Below are 17,718 nucleotides of genomic sequence, written 5' to 3'. Positions count from 1 at the left end.
TCTTTTATCCCTGGTTCTCAAAAGATTACTCTATTAACCACTTAATCCTTGTTCCATCCGAGTTAACCAACTAAGCGAAGATTAACTCAAGATTTCCCTACACGAATTAAGCAAACGTATACAACATCAACCTCTTCACAGATTAAGCAACTGTGGCATTGAGCACAACCCATTAAGCATGGACACATTGATACAGAGGTTAAATGAAGAAGAACAAAGCAGAACAAAGATATACAAACATACCCTACCTCAAACAGAGATTACAATCCACAACAAGAAGCCAACCCAGGATTTTTTAGCCTTCCATTAAAACAGAACTGAAACACAAACGAAAATGCAAGGAAGACGGAGAAGAAAAAAGCAAATGAAATGAACAATCTATATTTCTTTCAACAAAATGCAGTCTCAAATACAACTAGGAAAACCAAAGAAAACATGAAGAAAAATGGAGAGAAAATGTAAAAGAGATAAATAATAGCGAAGCCAAAAACGTAAAAAAGCAAAGAAGGAGGCAGCCAACTACGTAGTCACATCAGAATATCCCCTAGTGGATGCCCTAAAACCCTAAATAAAACCTAGAAGAGTCAAAATGGGCCCCAAGTCAAGTTTGACCCAAAAAATACAATAAAATAGAATACAAATTGAAATTAAATGCAGAGGTGGAAAATGGTGCAGCGGTGACATGGTAGATGACGTGGAAGATGACGCGGCAGCTCCACTTGAAATCCAGAAATTAATTCCAAAGCCCAAATAATTATTAAACTTCCCTGAAAATAAAATTTGGAATAATTAGATTCAAAAAATTCAAATTAGTTAAAATATGAATTATCGGTCCAATTAAAGCCCAAATAGAAAACAGTGCAGAATATCAACAATTAAGCACAAATCAGAGATTAAAATAAGTACAGAAAAGTAAGAAAATAGGGGAAAATAATGACTTATTAGTACCAAAGACACTCCAAAAATGGCCAATTACAATTAAAATAAATTCTGGACAGAAAAGTAAACAAAGTGGCTTTCAATTAAACAAAATATCCACCAAGATTAGTGATGGAATTAGAGACCACTTTTGTTAGGTAAATCAAGTTAGTGATGGAATTTTAGTCTCTAATTCCGTCTCTAATACTCTATTTTTTTTTAATCAACACAATTTTAAAATCTTCTTCCAATTGATCTTCATGGCTTTGGTAAGGTGCAGCAGCCACAAATTTTCCAGAAATTTGAAGTGTTTGTTGATGTGTTTAGTAGCCACCTGAGAGTGTTCTCCTTTGTCAACTTTCCTCAACTCTATCTTAGTCCTCTTTTGATGACCCTTGTAGAACTAGTTTCTAATGAAATAGATTAGGTCAACACTAGGCCACACTTTGAGTTCAATGTCAAGCACAAACAACCAAGATACTTTAGTGATTTTCAAGACAAGAATAGAGTAGAAGAATAGAAGATTTAGATGAACAAAGAAGATGTCAAAGCTAGCACAAGAAGGAATACTCCTAGATAAGTTCTAGAGTTAGAGTGACAAATCAAAAAACAACTCAAGAATTCAAGCTGAAATTCATGTTAAACATTCCATACTACACAAGAAAAACCGAGAAGCATCAACAAGTCATACAATCTCCTTTTGGCTTTTACTTGAAAGTTAGGTTTGCTATTTTTTTTTATATATATCAAATTTCTTTTGAATTTTTCTTTTGATTTTCTTTTATATAGGAGATGCCTTTTATCTTTTCAATTTTGAAATCAAAAGTTTTCGGTCACTACTCAAAGGTGTACTAAAATCGGTTTTAAAATTTGAATGCAAATGACACTCAAATTAGGTCAAAATGTAATGAACTTTGCACATGCCTTTTTCACTTGTTTTCTTTAATTCACATGCCACGGTTTTAGTACTCAAAATTTGAATTCAAAATTTTCCAGCCAAAAATTTCCAGCAACCAAATTATGATCTCAAAATTAAACTCACGGATTTGACACAAGAATTTTTAAAAGACAAATTGAATCAAAGGAAACCTAAACCTAAGAAAACTACTAATGATCTAATAGTAGTTTATGAACTCAAATGAAAATCAAAATTATGGAGCACAACTAAACCAAATTGGATTTGGCCAAGTCCAGAAAATTAAAAAAAGAATGACACAAAATAGAACAACAAGCATAGCTAAGAATTTTAGACATGCAAAGAACTACACATGACACTAGACATAGGATTCAAAAATCAAAGACTCAAGCAAGCATATGACCGAAACAAAATTAATCAAGACTAAAAAAAAATAAAAGCACATAAGCTGAATTCCTAAAGCACAATTTGTAGAGCATGATTCATAGGATAACAACAAAATCACAAAGCATTTATGAATCATTCAAGCAATCCGAAAACTAGATCCATCAAATTTAAGGCACAAGTTAGATCTAGTGAAGGAAGAAACTCAATTAGACAATCACACAAAAATTTCACACGGATCAAACACAATCCAATCAAAAGATAAGACACTTATCTCTTGAAGACTGAGCTCTAGATACCACTTGATGAAGTCTTCATAGGAGAAAACTTCAAGGAAGCTACAAAATCAACTCCTTCTCGGATCCTTGGATTGATGCAAGGAATTGAAGCTTGTAAGAAGGAGCAAGGGTAGCCTAGGTTCACCTACCAATTCCGGATAGAAGGTGAGGAATCCTAACTCTACAAAGAGAGGAGTCCAAACCGGGCATATCATGATACGACCATGCAAATACGTCCTTATATTCCCTTAACAATTGGATCAATTGCGCCCTTATTTCATCACTGATATGGGTCCCAATGTTGACCTCTTTTATCTCTTGGCCCTGCCCCAAATTCACGGTCTCCAATTTCTCTTGGTACGGTTGGAGTAAACGAGCTTCTTGATCTAGCAGTCTTTGCAGATCCGGAGAGATGGTCTCCTCATCACTGTCCAACTCAACCCATTCATCCTCAACTTTCGGATCCCGGTCGGAGCGAACAATCACAGACATAATTGTTTTATCGGTTCTGTTTTTGGTTTAGAATTATTAATGTTAATGAGAGAAAGAGAGAAAAGAATAAATGAGAGAATGATGTGTGAAAAATGCCTCTTTATTGATATGTATGAAAAACTGTACAAAAAACCCTTATTCACATGAAAAGGGTCTCATGATCTCGGGTACTGATCATGAGTCCCAAAAAGAAAAGAAAAATGTGGAGGGGCCCTATCGTGGCTTGCTCTTCTCTCTACTCCTGCTTCGGCAGAGGATTCTTGCTCACGTCGGGCGCTGTCGAATCAAAAGTGATCCACCCGGCATCGATAAGGTCTTGGACCTTATATTTGAGAGCTCTACAGTTCTCCGTTGAATGCCCCGGTGCCCCCGAATGGTATAGACATTTGTCTTGCGGATTGTACCAATCGGGGTAAGGTGGATCAATTTTCCTTGGTGGAATATAAGCTAGAAGATGAGCTTGCACTAGCTTCGGCAGGAGGTCGCTATATGTGGTCGGAAGTTTATCAAACTTCTTTACAGGGTTGTACTGCGACTTTCCCGACTTCGAAGCGGAGGAAGATGAAGAAATAGTTACGGCGTTGACTCCTCCTTCTTTCTTCTTCCCATAGGTCTTCTTAGCTTCAAATGATTGGGAAGGCCCAGCTAGCTTCCCACTTTTCAGCCCTTGTTCCACTCTTTCTCCAATGGTGATGATGTCCGAGAAGAGCGTTGTCGTGTTCCCTATCATCTTGTCATAATAGGGACCGGTCAACGAGTTTATAAATAGGGACACCGTCTCCTTATCCGACAGTGGGGGCTCTATTTGTGCCGCCAACTCCCTTCATCGTTGGGCGTACGCCTTAAAGGATTCATCACTTTTCTTACTCAAGGCTTGAAGATCGGACCTACCGGGTGTTAGGTCGATGTTATACTTGTAGCGCTTGAGAAATGCGTCGGCCAACTGCTTCCATGTAAGCACCTGATTCCCATCCAGCTGCATATACTAGTTGAGTGCGGTGTCAGCCAAGCTCTCTTGGAAGCAATGGATTAAGAGCTTTTCATTAGTGGCATATGCAGCCATCTTTCGGCAATACATGGTGAGATGACTTTTGGGGCAAGTTGATCCCACATACTTTGGGAGATCGGGCACTTTAAATTTGGGAGGGAATTTGATGGAATCATGCCTAGGAAGGCAAGAGGTGACATATTGAAGGAGCCAAGAGGAGTTGGCTAGACATGAAGGTTTGGGCCAGTCAGGGCCCAATGGGCCTGATGGGCCTGGGAAGGCCCAAGTTGAACTTTTCATGGGCCATATTTTGTTATAGCTATTTTCATATGTTTTGTATACATCATGTTAGTATAGGTATCATATATTTTGGTCTTGTATTTTGGACCACATAGAGTAGCATTTTAGGTTTTAGGCTTGTTGGGCCTAGTTTTGGGCTTCATGGGCTTTTGGGCTTTTGGTACCCAATATTGGGCTCATTTTCATTCTTGTAATTTTTCCTTTCCATTGTAATTGTTTGACCAATGTAATTAGGTCATTAGAATAGGAAAATACAAGGAATACTAAAGTATGCTAATTAGGTTAAACTAGGTTTAATTTGGAAGCCATTTAAGTTACATTTGAGTCACATGTTTTGCACCATTGGTGGCTGAACATGTGACACTCAAATTAACCCTAAATGACTCTCAAATCAGACCTAAATGCACCTTGGTACCTAAATTTTCGGACTTACACATGTGCACCAAAGTTTGAATTCAAATTTCAAATTTGAATTCAAACTTTAGGCGCCAATTTGTGTAGCTTTGGTTTAGGTGCCTATGTGCTTCATTTCCGTGCATACTTAAGTCCTCCCTTCACATTTTTGTATTCACTTTTGAGAATAATGAAATTTGAGAGCTTATTCAGCCAAATTTCGTTCAAGAGTCACCATGAGAGAAAGCTTCACCTTAGGAACCCTTCTAGGATTTCCTCCTCTTTGAAGTGAGCTTTCCCTTGCACCTTAAGCTTGGATGCTTCCATCCAAGGCTTAAGCCTTCTTCCTATTCGAGAATCTCCTCCATCTAGTGTTCATCACGTTGGTTTCTATTTCCTTGAAGAAGATCCGTGCATAAGGAGAGCTAAGGAGAAGAACATTCATCACTCCTCCTTACCATTTCCATCATTTTTGGTATCAAGAGCAAGGTTCTTCAAGGAGATAAGTTGTTTCACTTTTGAGTCCGTTTCTTCTTGTGTTCTAGTGTGTTCATTGTGTTCTTCTTGTCTTGTTTGAGTTTATTTTCGGATCTATATGTTTTGAATCACATTTTGTTCCATAGATCCATTGGTTGATTGTTTTTGAATTTTCTTCCACAATCAACATGTTTAGGACCTATTAGCTTGTGCTTGTTTTGATTTAATTTGAGTCTCTCCATTCTTGTATGTGTCCGTGATTGGACTTCATGCATTTGCATTAGATTTTGGTTTTTAATCCATGTTTTGTCTTAGAGTTTGTGTGTAGTCTTTCTATGTCACAAAATTCCTTGAATAACATGTTGACCTAATTTTTTTCTTTGAGTACATTGTTCATATTTTGCTTTCGGTTTGTGTTCATTTGTGCCTACCTATATGTGCTTTTTCTTTTACCTTATTGTGTTCATAATTTGCTATTAGTCCTAGCAAGTTTCTTTAGAGTTAGGTTTCCATTGTGTTCTTAAGTTTTCAAATCACTTTCCATTGAAAATCTTATAAAAAATTTTGACTCAAAATTTCAAGTGCTTAATTCTACTTCTAGTGCACTCTTTCTTGTGGATTCAATTTTAAAAAATTAGAGGCTGAAAACAGAGATAAAAAAAAGCCTAAAACAAAAGAAAAGTCTTAAAGTTCAAAAGAAAAGTGTGCAAAAAGAATTCAATACAAAAACCTAAGACTAGTGCACTAGTTTCTCATTTTCACTTGGATTTTGACCTAATTTTTGTAATCTCGGTTTCTATAGCTTGGAATCATAGAAAAATTTGAAACAAAAGGCAAACACCTTCTCTGGAGTCTTAATTTGAGACTGGAAAAAGAAAGAATTAAAAAAAAAAATATATAAGACAATTTAAAATGCAAAAGCCGTGAGGTGTTTTTGGAGAAAATTCACTTGATTCCTTGTTATTGTTTTGACTACTACTTTTGCTATACTTATCCAATTACTTTCAAATTTTTTTTGTTTTGTTCATCTACTCTAGTACCTATCTAGGAACATTCCTAACTGAGTGCTAGCTTTATTTGGAGTCTTATTTTCCAGTTTTACTTGTTGAACCTCTTTGAGTCTTGTCATATACACCTATTACTCTCAATTTTGGTATAAGCTTTCCAAATTGTGCTTCTATTGCTTGTCTAGTTTTCTTTCAATAATTTCCCTGTGCTGGAAGTGGCCTCAAATCCTTGCTTAAGGATCAAGCATTGCTCAACAAAGAGTAGGAAAAGTTTGGACACTAAGAACTAAAAATTTGACCTAAATTAGTGACCAAAACTTCTCCTAAACTTCCTTCACTTGAGTGACCATTCCTTTCACCTTGTGAGGCAGCCACCATTAACCTCTTTTGTTGTGATTCTTTGCAGGTCCAGGAGCATCAAATTTGAAGGATTAGTGGCGGATTAAGACACTTAAACAAGTGTTAGAAAAGTTGAACACAAAACCGTCACTAATTGGTCACCAAAACCTCCATTTATTGCTTTCTAGGCTAGTTTAAATTTTGCAATCTCTCTTGTATTTTAAAATCAATTTGTAAAGCTTGGAGGGAGTATTAAGAAGCTGGTCAGGTATATCTAACTCCTTGTTAGCATCCTCACGTGTAGTGCTAGTGGAAGTGGCTTGGAAATTTCATATGTTTCAAGCTTCCACTTAGGATATCCGACTAGTTGCTTACATTGTTTCCTTTAAGTTCTTTGTCTTTTAATTGCTTTATTTTGCTGCCTTGAAACGTCTAGACTTGTGTAGATTTACTTGCTCACGTTTAGTTTAGTCTCAAAAATAAACAAATTGTGAAAAAAGCATTCAAAATTTTTGTGAAAAGTTTTGGGGAAATTGGAAGTATCACAAAGGAGTTTAGTGATTTCCACTTGAAAAGGCTTGGTTATTAAGTGGCTCTTTGTAGCTCACCTCCCTTGATAGTGCAACTTGTACACTTAGACTTCCAAGTGCTATTTTCATTCCTAGAAAATACCAAAAACATTTTATAACTTTTTGCATAGCATATACAAAAAAAAATTCTTTTGTTTAATCATGAGAAAATATTTCTCAAGTGGTAGTGAATTAAGCTCTCCAAAAGGTTTTTCACATTCTACTCAAAGGCTTAAATCACTAACACCTTGGACAAAGCAAGAAGCTTTAAAAAAAGAAAAAGAAAAACTTGAAAAAAAAGCACAAATTGCAATTTTAGAGGAAGAAATTCACATTATTAAACAAAAGAGAGAAAAACTTTTAGCAAAAGAAAAATTGAGAAAAACAAGAGAAAAAGAAAGAAAAAAGGCATTGCTCTTAGGGAAGAGTAAGGAGGAAAATAATTCCTCTAAAGGACTTGTGAGTGAAGAGAGTTGTTCTACCACTAAAAATCATTTACAAAATACTCTCTTCATAAATAAAGACCTTAACTCTTACCCCAATCTTACCACTAGTCATGAAGTAGAGATTCAAGAACAAATCATTCTAAAGAAAAATGAATCTCAACTTCAAGATGTAGTGAAGAAGGAGTGGACTACATTTAGTTCCACTTCTTGTGCTACTTCCTTGGAGGTGCCCAAGGAAGATAGCCTTCCTCTCTTTAGGAATCCTTCTACCATAGTTGTTCTAATAAAGCACCCAAATTTTGGAATATATTGTTTGATAGATACATCTTGTCATATTTCATATTCTATTTTTGATCTTATGGGAAGTTCATCTTTATTTGAACTTAATTTGCACCCTTCCCTACAAAACAAAAATAGTTTATATGAGTTTTCAAGATTTTCCAAGACATTTTATCTACCAAACAATATGATTCAAAATTGTTTAGGACGTTTTCTAGTATTCTTTTCTTTATATTTTAGGAAAAGCCTAGGCTACCATTTAGGGTATTTTAGGCAAGATATTGTAGTGTTTAAAAATCATTCTTTTCATTGTCTTAGTCATAGTGTTATTACATTCTTAGGTTTTACTTCTAGGTTATGCTTAGGAGAGGAGCCTATTTCTACTTTTAGGGAGTCTAATTTTGATAGTTTATTTTTTCTTAGGCTAGATATAAGGACTCCTCTTAGGATCCATAATCCATTTTCTCATCATAAACATGTCACCTCTTATACATGGTTTGTTGTGTATGTAGGTGATGTTTCTTATTCCATGCATCCTCGTGATTTGAGGACAAATCCTTTTCAAGAGGGAGGGGATGATGGAATCATGCCTAGGAAGGCAAGAGGTGACATATTGAAGGAGCCAAGAGGAGTTGGCTAGACATGAAGGTTTGGGCCAGTCAGGGCCCAATGGGCCTGATGGGCCTGGGAAGGCCCAAGTTGAACTTTTCATGGGCCATATTTTGTTATAGCTATTTTCATATGTTTTGTATACATCATGTTAGTATAGGTATCATATATTTTGGTCTTGTATTTTGGACCACATAGAGTAGCATTTTAGGTTTTAGGCTTGTTGGGCCTAGTTTTGGGCTTCATGGGCTTTTGGGCTTTTGGTACCCAATATTGGGCTCATTTTCATTCTTGTAATTTTTCCTTTCCATTGTAATTGTTTGACCAATGTAATTAGGTCAGTAGAATAGGAAAATACAAGGAATACTAAAGTATGCTAATTAGGTTAAACTAGGTTTAATTTGGAAGCCATTTAAGTTACATTTGAGTCACATGTTTTGCACCATTGGTGGCTGAACATGTGACACTCAAATTAACCCTAAATGACTCTCAAATCAGACCTAAATGCACCTTGGTACCTAAATTTTCGGACTTACACATGTGCACCAAAGTTTGAATTCAAATTTCAAATTTGAATTCAAACTTTAGGCGCCAATTTGTGTAGCTTTGGTTTAGGTGCCTATGTGCTTCATTTCCGTGCATACTTAAGTCCTCCCTTCACATTTTTGTATTCACTTTTGAGAATAATGAAATTTGAGAGCTTATTCAGCCAAATTTCGTTCAAGAGTCACCATGAGAGAAAGCTTCACCTTAGGAACCCTTCTAGGATTTCCTCCTCTTTGAAGTGAGCTTTCCCTTGCACCTTAAGCTTGGATGCTTCCATCCAAGGCTTAAGCCTTCTTCCTATCCTCGAATCTCCTCCATCTAGTGTTCATCACGTTGGTTTCTATTTCCTTGAAGAAGATCCGTGCATAAGGAGAGCTAAGGAGAAGAACATTCATCACTCCTCCTTACCATTTCCATCAGAATTGGATGTCCCTCACTAAGCACATGTCGACGGCATCTTTGATATCAAAATCATGCCCCTCCATAGCCCTCAACCGGTCCTCGAGAGCGTGGAATTGCTGCTTTGAAATCTCGGGCTCTCTAATTGTAATCCCCGCCCCAAGGGGTACAGCTTGCGGAGGCTCTTGCTCTTGCTCCTCCTCATGATGGGACTCATGGTCACTGTGTTGAGCCCCGTGTATGTTTTGGTGACGCATGAGTTCCATCATTTGCGCCATTTGCTCCTTGAGCTGTGAGAGCTCGGTTGTAAGCTTCTTGTTTTGTTCCTCCAACGCGTCCATTTTCTTGAGTTTCTGCGCGCGCGTGAGGACAGAGAGATGACCAGCCACTTTCTAAAATGAATGCTTAATCTAATTAGTTTATTTATGGAATGAATACACTCTTGACATGAGCTTGATAACCTTCCATCTTTAAGGCGCTGCCTTTTCAAGACGGAGGTTTACCACCCTCCTTGACTTATGATCTCTCCCCAACGGAGAATCTCAATAGTCATGGGTCTCTTTCACTCATGTTAAGGGGTATTGGTGAGCCTAAAATGAATGGTTATGAGGATGCATGATGTCTTATTGGTAATGATGCACATGCTCCTCACTTTTATTATATTTTCACACATGGTCTTTCCTCTCATGTCATGACATTTTCATGCATGGGGGTTATTCTTAGACCTTATCACGAGGTTTATTATTAATGCACAAACAATGTCACATAGACCTATACACAAACAATTCACTCATCCACGAACAGTCACGAGCGAATCACGAGGTAGGGGTATCCTGCAGAAAAGTGCATATTCAAGGAGGTTCTAACTGTTCTCACCGGTCCAAGGCCCCCAAGGTGCCCCCATTATAGGGACCCAATCCCTCTCGTCATAAGTCGATGGAAAGCTCCAACGCACTGTCGGACTCGAGTTCATGGTTTTCACCTTGAGTGATGTTTTCCGACAACGGTCTACGGGCACCCATAGACCCATTCGACAACCGGCCGCACTAACATCCACTCCCTATGGCTTTCCACTCATGCCCCCGGGTATAGAGGGAACTGTTGTGTGCAAAGGTTCGTGTGCAGTTTGTATTTCAAACAATTGCGAAAATTTAAACATTCAACAGTTATTAAAGCCAATTAGGTAAAACGTATTATCATACAAGCGAGGGGTAATGAAGTAATTTTAAACTATCATTTTAGAAATAATCCATCACTAAATGGGACTAACTCTCGAGGCTTCCCCAGTGGAGTCGCCATCTGTCACCACCCGCCGAAACGGACCTTGGCATTCGCGACGATGGTCGGACTCTTTTGTTTAAATGACTCTCACCAATCCATGTTAATCCCAAGCGGGACCCTCCATGGATTAGTGGTTTTCGCAAAAAGAAGGGGTTCTTGGAGTCGCCACCAATGTTTTACTCAAAACATTGGAAAAAGATATAAGGCAATTGATTTTCACAAATCAACTTTGGCCATTACAACCAGAGTCGGGTAAGGGAGTCGGTTACGTGCGAGGAAGGTGTTAGCACCCCACAACGCCCCTTTCGGGTTCCCTATGACGGATTATTTCATAAGTAATAGTGTAAAGTTACTAAATTACCCCTATTTATTAGAAACGATTATGAGTAAAATATTTACATGATGAAAACTCTAAGCATGCAATGCAACAATCAAAAAGCAATAAATAAAAGCGGTAAAAGAAGGGATTTGGAAAGAAACCTTCGAAGCGGGCTTTTATATATTCAAAACGAAGTTTAGGAGGCTTTTTGGCGCTCCTTCCCACTACACGTCCGCTCGCTCCTTTCCCTAAAGATAATTTTTACTATGGAAATCAAAGAGATTTCCCTTCGACTTGTTCGAGTCTCAAGCTAATGGCTCATGACTCAAGAACTTCGTCGGATTGGCTCTCGGAGAGACTTCTAGGGCAGAGAATAGCTCAAAAACCCAAGAATACTCAGCACGAGGGTCCAGAAGTATGTAAAAGTGTGGAATGACGTGCAAATGACGTCCTATTTATAGGATTGAGGCGCAATACGGCCTGGGAGGTCAATACGGCCCGTACTGGGTTTTTGAACTACAGTACGGCCGTATTGAATTTGGTACGGCCGTACTGAAATTCAAAAACTTCAGTACGGCCGTATTGAGTTCACTACGGCCGTATTGCAGTTCAAATGGCTCAGTACGGCTGACTCTAAGACTTCTAGACCTACAAAGAATCATCCTAGGGTCTTCCAGGAGTCCTTCCGGCTGACTTTCCTTCGGTCTTCGAGAGTCTTTGAGTCTTATTTCCGACCCGGACAATTTTAGGGGTCTACACCCAGGTGTAGCAAGTAAGTAAGTTGAAAAATTAGAGAGAATCAATGAACAGTAAACAAATTACATGTTATGTTGTGCATTTGTGTTGGTTATTAGTCTCCCAAGGTATAGCAAGTAAGTCAGTTGAAGAATTAGAGAGAACCAATGAACAGTAAACCAATTACATGTTATGTTGTACATTTGTGTTGGTTATTAGTCTCCCCAGGTGTAGCAAGTAAGTCAGTTGAAGAATTAGAGAGAATCAATGAACAGTAAACCAATTACATGTTATGTTATGCATTTGTCTTAGTTATTATTCTCCCTAGCTGTAGCAAGTAAGTCAGTTGAAGAATTAGAGAGAACCAATGAACAGTAAACTAATTACATGTTATGTTGTGCATTTGTGTTGGTTATTAGTCTCCCCAGGTGTAGCAAGTAAGTCAGTTGAATAATTAGAGAGAACCAATGAACAGTAAACTAATTACATGTTCTGTTGTGGATTTGGGTTGGTTACTAGTCTCCCCAGGTGTAGCAAGTCAGTTGAAGAATTAGAGAGAACCCATGAACAGTAAACCAATTACATGTTATGTTGTGCATTTCTGTTGGTTATTAGTCTCCCCAGGTGTAGCAAGTAAGTCAGTTGAAGAATTAGAGAGAACCAATGAATAGTAAACCAATTACATGTTATGTTGTGCATTTGTGTTGGTTATTAGTCTCTCTAGGCGCAACAAGTAAGTCAGTTGAAGAATTAGAGAGAACCAATGAACAATAAACCAATTACATGTTATGTTGTGCATTTGTGTTGGTTACTAGTCTCCCCAGGTGTAGCAAGTCAGTTGAAAAATTAAAGAGAACCCATGAACAGTAAACCAATTACATGTTATGTTGTGCATTTGTGTTGGTTATTAGTCTCCCCAGGTGTAGCAAGTAAGTCAGTTGAAGAATTAGAGAGAACAAATGAACAGTAAACCAATTACATGTTATGTTGTGCATTTGTGTTGGTTAGTAGTCTCCCCAGGTGTAGCAAGTTAGTAAGTTGAAGAGTTAGAGAGAACCAATGAACAGTAAACAAATTACATGTTATGTTGTGCATTTGTGTTGGTTATTAGTCTCCCCAGGTATAGCAAGTAAGTTAGTTGAAGAATTAAAGAGAAACCATGAACAGTAAACCAATTACATGTTATGTTGTGCATTTGTGTTGGTTATTAGTCTCCCCAGGTGTAGCAAGTAAGTCAGTTGAAGAATTAGAGAGAACTAATGAACAGTAAACCAATTACATGTTATGTTGTGCATTTGTGTTGGTTATTAGTCTCCCCAGGTGTAGCAAGTAAGTCAGTTGAAGAATTAGAGAGAACTAATGAACAGTAAACCAATTACATGTTATGTTGTGCATTTGTGTTGGTTATTAGTCTCCCCAGGTATAGCAAGTAAGTCAGTTGAAGAATTAGAGAGAACCAATGAACAGTAAACCAATTACATGTTATGTTGTGCATTTGTGTTGGTTATTAGTATCCCCAGGTGTAGCAAGTAAGTAAGTTGAAGAATTAGAGAGAACCAATGAACAGTAAACCAATTACATGTTATGTTGTGCATTTGTGTTGGTTATTAGTCTCTCCAGGCGTAGCAAGTAAGTCAGTTGAAGAATTAGAGAGAACCAATGAACAGTAAACCAATTACATGTTATGTTGTGCATTTGTGTTGGTTATTAGTCTCCACAGGGGTAGCAAGTAAGTCAGTTGAAAAATTAGAGAGAACCAATGAACAGTAAACCAATTACATGTTATGTTGTGCATTTGTGTTGGTTAGTAGTCTCCCCAGGTGTAGCAAGTAAGTCAATTGAAGAATTAGAGAGAACTAATGAACAGTAAACCAATTACATGTTATGTTGTGCATTTGTGTTGGTTAGTAGTCTCCCCAGGTGTAGCAAGTAAGTAAGTTGAAGAATTAGAGACAACCAATGAACAGTAAACAAAGTACATGTTAGGTTGTGCATTTGTGTTGGTTATTAGTCTCCCCAGGTATAGCAAGTAAGTCAGTTGAAGAATTAGAGAAAACCAATGAACAGTAAACCAATTACATGTTATGTTGTGCATTTGTGTTGGTTATTAGTCTCCCCAGGTATAGCAAGTAAGTCAGTTGAAGAATTAGAGAGAACCAATGAACAGTAAACAAATTACATGTTATGTTGTGCATTTGTGTTGGTTATTAGTCTCCACAGGGGTAGCAAGTAAGTCAGTTGAAGAATTAGAGAGAACCAATGAACAGTAAACAAATTACATGTTATGTTGTGCATTTGTGTTGGTTATTAGTCTCCCCAGGTGTAGCAAGTAAGTAAGTTGAAGAATTAGAGAGAACCAATGAACAGTAAACAAATTACATGTTATGTTGTGCATTTGTGTTGGTTATTAGTCTCCCCAGGTATAGCAAGTAAGTCAGCTGAAGAATTAGAGAGAACCAATGAACAGTAAACCAATTACATGTTATGTTGTGCATTTGTGTTGGTTATTAGTCTCCCCAGGTGTAGCAAGTAAGTCAGTTGAAGAATTAGAGAGAACCAATGAACAGTAAACCAATTACATGTTATGTTGTCCTTTTGTGTTGGTTATTAGTCTCCCCAGGTGTAGCAAGTAAGTCAGTTGAATAATTAGAGAGAAGTAATGAACAGTAAACTAATTACATGTTCTGTTGTGCATTTGGTTTGGTTACTAGTCTCCCCAGGTGTAGCCAGTCAGTTGAAGAATTAGAGAGAACCCATGAACAGTAAACCACTTACATGTTATGTTGTTCATTTGTGTTGGTTATTAGTCTCCCCAGGTGTAGCAAGTAAGTCAATTGAAGAATTAGAGAGAACCAATGAATAGTAAACCAATTACATGTTATGTTGTGCATTTGTGTTGGTTATTAGTCTCTCCAGGCATAGCAAGTAAGTCAGTTGAAGAATTAGAGAGAACCAATGAACAGTAAACCAATTACATGTTATGTTGTGCATTTGTGTTGGTTATTAGTCTCCACAGGGGTAGCAAGTAAGTCAGTTGAAGAATTAGAGAGAACCAATGAACAGTAAACAAATTACAGGTTATGTTGTGCATTTGTGTTGGTTATTAGTCTCCCCAGGTGTAGCAAGTAAGTCAGTTGAAGAATTAGAGAGAACTAATGAACAGTAAACCAATTACATGTTATGTTGTGCATTTGTGTTGGTTAGTAGCCTCCCCAGGTGTAGCAAGTAAGTAAGTTGAAGAATTAGAGAGAACCAATGAACAGTAAACAAATTACATGTTATGTTGTGCATTTGTGTTGGTTATTAGTCTCCCCAGGTATAGCAAGTAAGTCAGTTGAAGAATTAGAGAGAACCCATGAACAGTAAACCACTTACATATTATGTTGTGCATTTGTGTTGGTTATTAGTCTCCCCAGGTGTAGCAAGTAAGTAAGTTGAAGAATTAGAGAGAACCAATGAACAGTAAACAAATTACATGTTATGTTGTGCATTTGTGTTGGTTATTAGTCTCCCCAAGTATAGCAAGTAAGTCAGTTGAAGAAATAGAGAGAACCAATGAACAGTAAACCAATTACATGTTATGTTTTACATTTGTGTTGGTTATTTGTCTCCCCAGGTGTAGCAAGTAAGTCAGTTGAAGAATTAGAGAGAATCAATGAACAGTAAACCAATTACATGTTATGTTATGCATTTGTCTTAGTTATTATTCTCCCTAGGTGTAGCAAGTAAGTCAGTTGAAGAATTAGAGAGAACTAATGAACAGTAAACAAATTACATGTTATGTTGTGCATTTGTGTTGGTTATTAGTCTCCCCAGGTGCAGCAAGTTAGTCAGTTGAAGAATTAGAGAGAACCAATGAACAGTAACCAAATTACATGTTATGTTGTGCATTTGTGTTGGTTATTAGTCTCCCCAGGTATAGCAAGTATGTCAATTGAAGAATTAGAGAGAACCAATGAACAGTAAACAAATTACATGTTATGTTGTGCATTTGTGTTGGTTATTAGTCTCCCCAGGTATAGCAAGTAAGTCAGTTGAAGAATTAGAGAGAACCAATGAACAGTAAACCAATTACATGTTATGTTGTACATTTGTGTTGGTTATTAGTCTCCCCAGGTGTAGCAAGTAAGTCAGTTGAAGAATTAGAGAGAACCCATGAACAGTAAACCACTTACATGTTATGTTGTGCATTTGTGTTGGTTATTAGTCTCCCCAGGTGTAGCAAGTAAGTCAATTGAAGAATTAGAGAGAACCAATGAATAGTAAACAATTACATGTTATGTTGTGCATTTGCGTTGGTTATTAGTCTCTCCAGGCGTAGCAAGTAAGTCAGTTGAAGAATTAGAGAGAACCAATGAACAGTAAACCAATTACATGTTATGTTGTGCATTTGTGTTGGTTATTAGTCTCCACAGGGGTAGCAAGTAAGTCAGTTGAAGAATTAGAGAGAACCAATGAACAGTAAACCAATTACAGGTTATGTTGTGCATTTGTGTTGGTTATTAGTCTCCCCAGGTGTAGCAAGTAAGTCAGTTGAAGAATTAGAGAGAACTAATGAACAGTAAACCAATTACATGTTATGTTGTGCATTTGTGTTGGTTAGTAGCCTCCCCAGGTGTAGCAAGTAAGTAAGTTGAAGAATTAGAGAGAACCAATGAACAGTAAACAAATTACATGTTATGTTGTGCATTTGTGTTGGTTATTAGTCTCCCCAGGTATAGCAAGTAAGTCAGTTGAAGAATTAGAGAGAACCCATGAACAGTAAACCACTTACATATTATGTTGTGCATTTGTGTTGGTTATTAGTCTCCCCAGGTGTAGCAAGTAAGTAAGTTGAAGAATTAGAGAGAACCAATGAACAGTAAACAAATTACATGTTATGTTGTGCATTTGTGTTGGTTATTAGTCTCCCCAAGTATAGCAAGTAAGTCAGTTGAAGAATTAGAGAGAACCAATGAACAGTAAACCAATTACATGTTATGTTTTACATTTGTGTTGGTTATTTGTCTCCCCAGGTGTAGCAAGTAAGTCAGTTGAAGAATTAGAGAGAATCAATGAACAGTAAACCAATTACATGTTATGTTATGCATTTGTCTTAGTTATTATTCTCCCTAGGTGTAGCAAGTAAGTCAGTTGAAGAATTAGAGAGAACTAATGAACAGTAAACAAATTACATGTTATGTTGTGCATTTGTGTTGATTATTAGTCTCCCCAGGTGCAGCAAGTTAGTCAGTTGAAGAATTAGAGAGAACCAATGAACAGTAACCAAATTACATGTTATGTTGTGCATTTGTGTTGGTTATTAGTCTCCCCAGGTATAGCAAGTATGTCAATTGAAGAATTAGAGAGAACCAATGAACAGTAAACAAATTACATGTTATGTTGTGCATTTGTGTTGGTTATTAGTCTCCCCAGGTATAGCAAGTAAGTCAGTTGAAGAATTAGAGAGAACCAATGAACAGTAAACCAATTACATGTTATGTTGTACATTTGTGTTGGTTATTAGTCTCCCCAGGTGTAGCAAGTAAGTCAGTTGAAGAATTAGAGAGAACCCATGAACAGTAAACCACTTACATGTTATGTTGTGCATTTGTGTTGGTTATTAGTCTCCCCAGGTGTAGCAAGTAAGTCAATTGAAGAATTAGAGAGAACCAATGAATAGTAAACCAATTACATGTTATGTTGTGCATTTGCGTTGGTTATTAGTCTCTCCAGGCGTAGCAAGTAAGTCAGTTGAAGAATTAGAGAGAACCAATGAACAGTAAACCAATTACATGTTATGTTGTGCATTTGTGTTGGTTATTAGTCTCCACAGGGGTAGCAAGTAAGTCAGTTGAAGAATTAGAGAGAACCAATGAACAGTAAACCAATTACATGTTATGTTGTGCATTTGTGTTGGTTATTAGTCTCCCTAGGTATAGCGAGCAAGTCAGTTGAAGAATTAGAGAGAACCAATGAACAGTAAACCAATTACATGTTATGTTGTGCATTTGTGTTGGTTATTAGTCTCCCCAGGTGTAGCAAGTAAGTAAGTTGAAGAATT

The sequence above is a fragment of the Cajanus cajan genome, chromosome 4, assembly GCF_000230855.2.
Source record: "Cajanus cajan strain Asha chromosome 4, NIPB_CcT2T_4, whole genome shotgun sequence".
Taxonomy (NCBI): domain Eukaryota; kingdom Viridiplantae; phylum Streptophyta; class Magnoliopsida; order Fabales; family Fabaceae; genus Cajanus; species Cajanus cajan.
The sequence above is the reverse complement of the archived record's forward strand: the minus strand, read 5'-3'. Positions refer to the sequence as shown.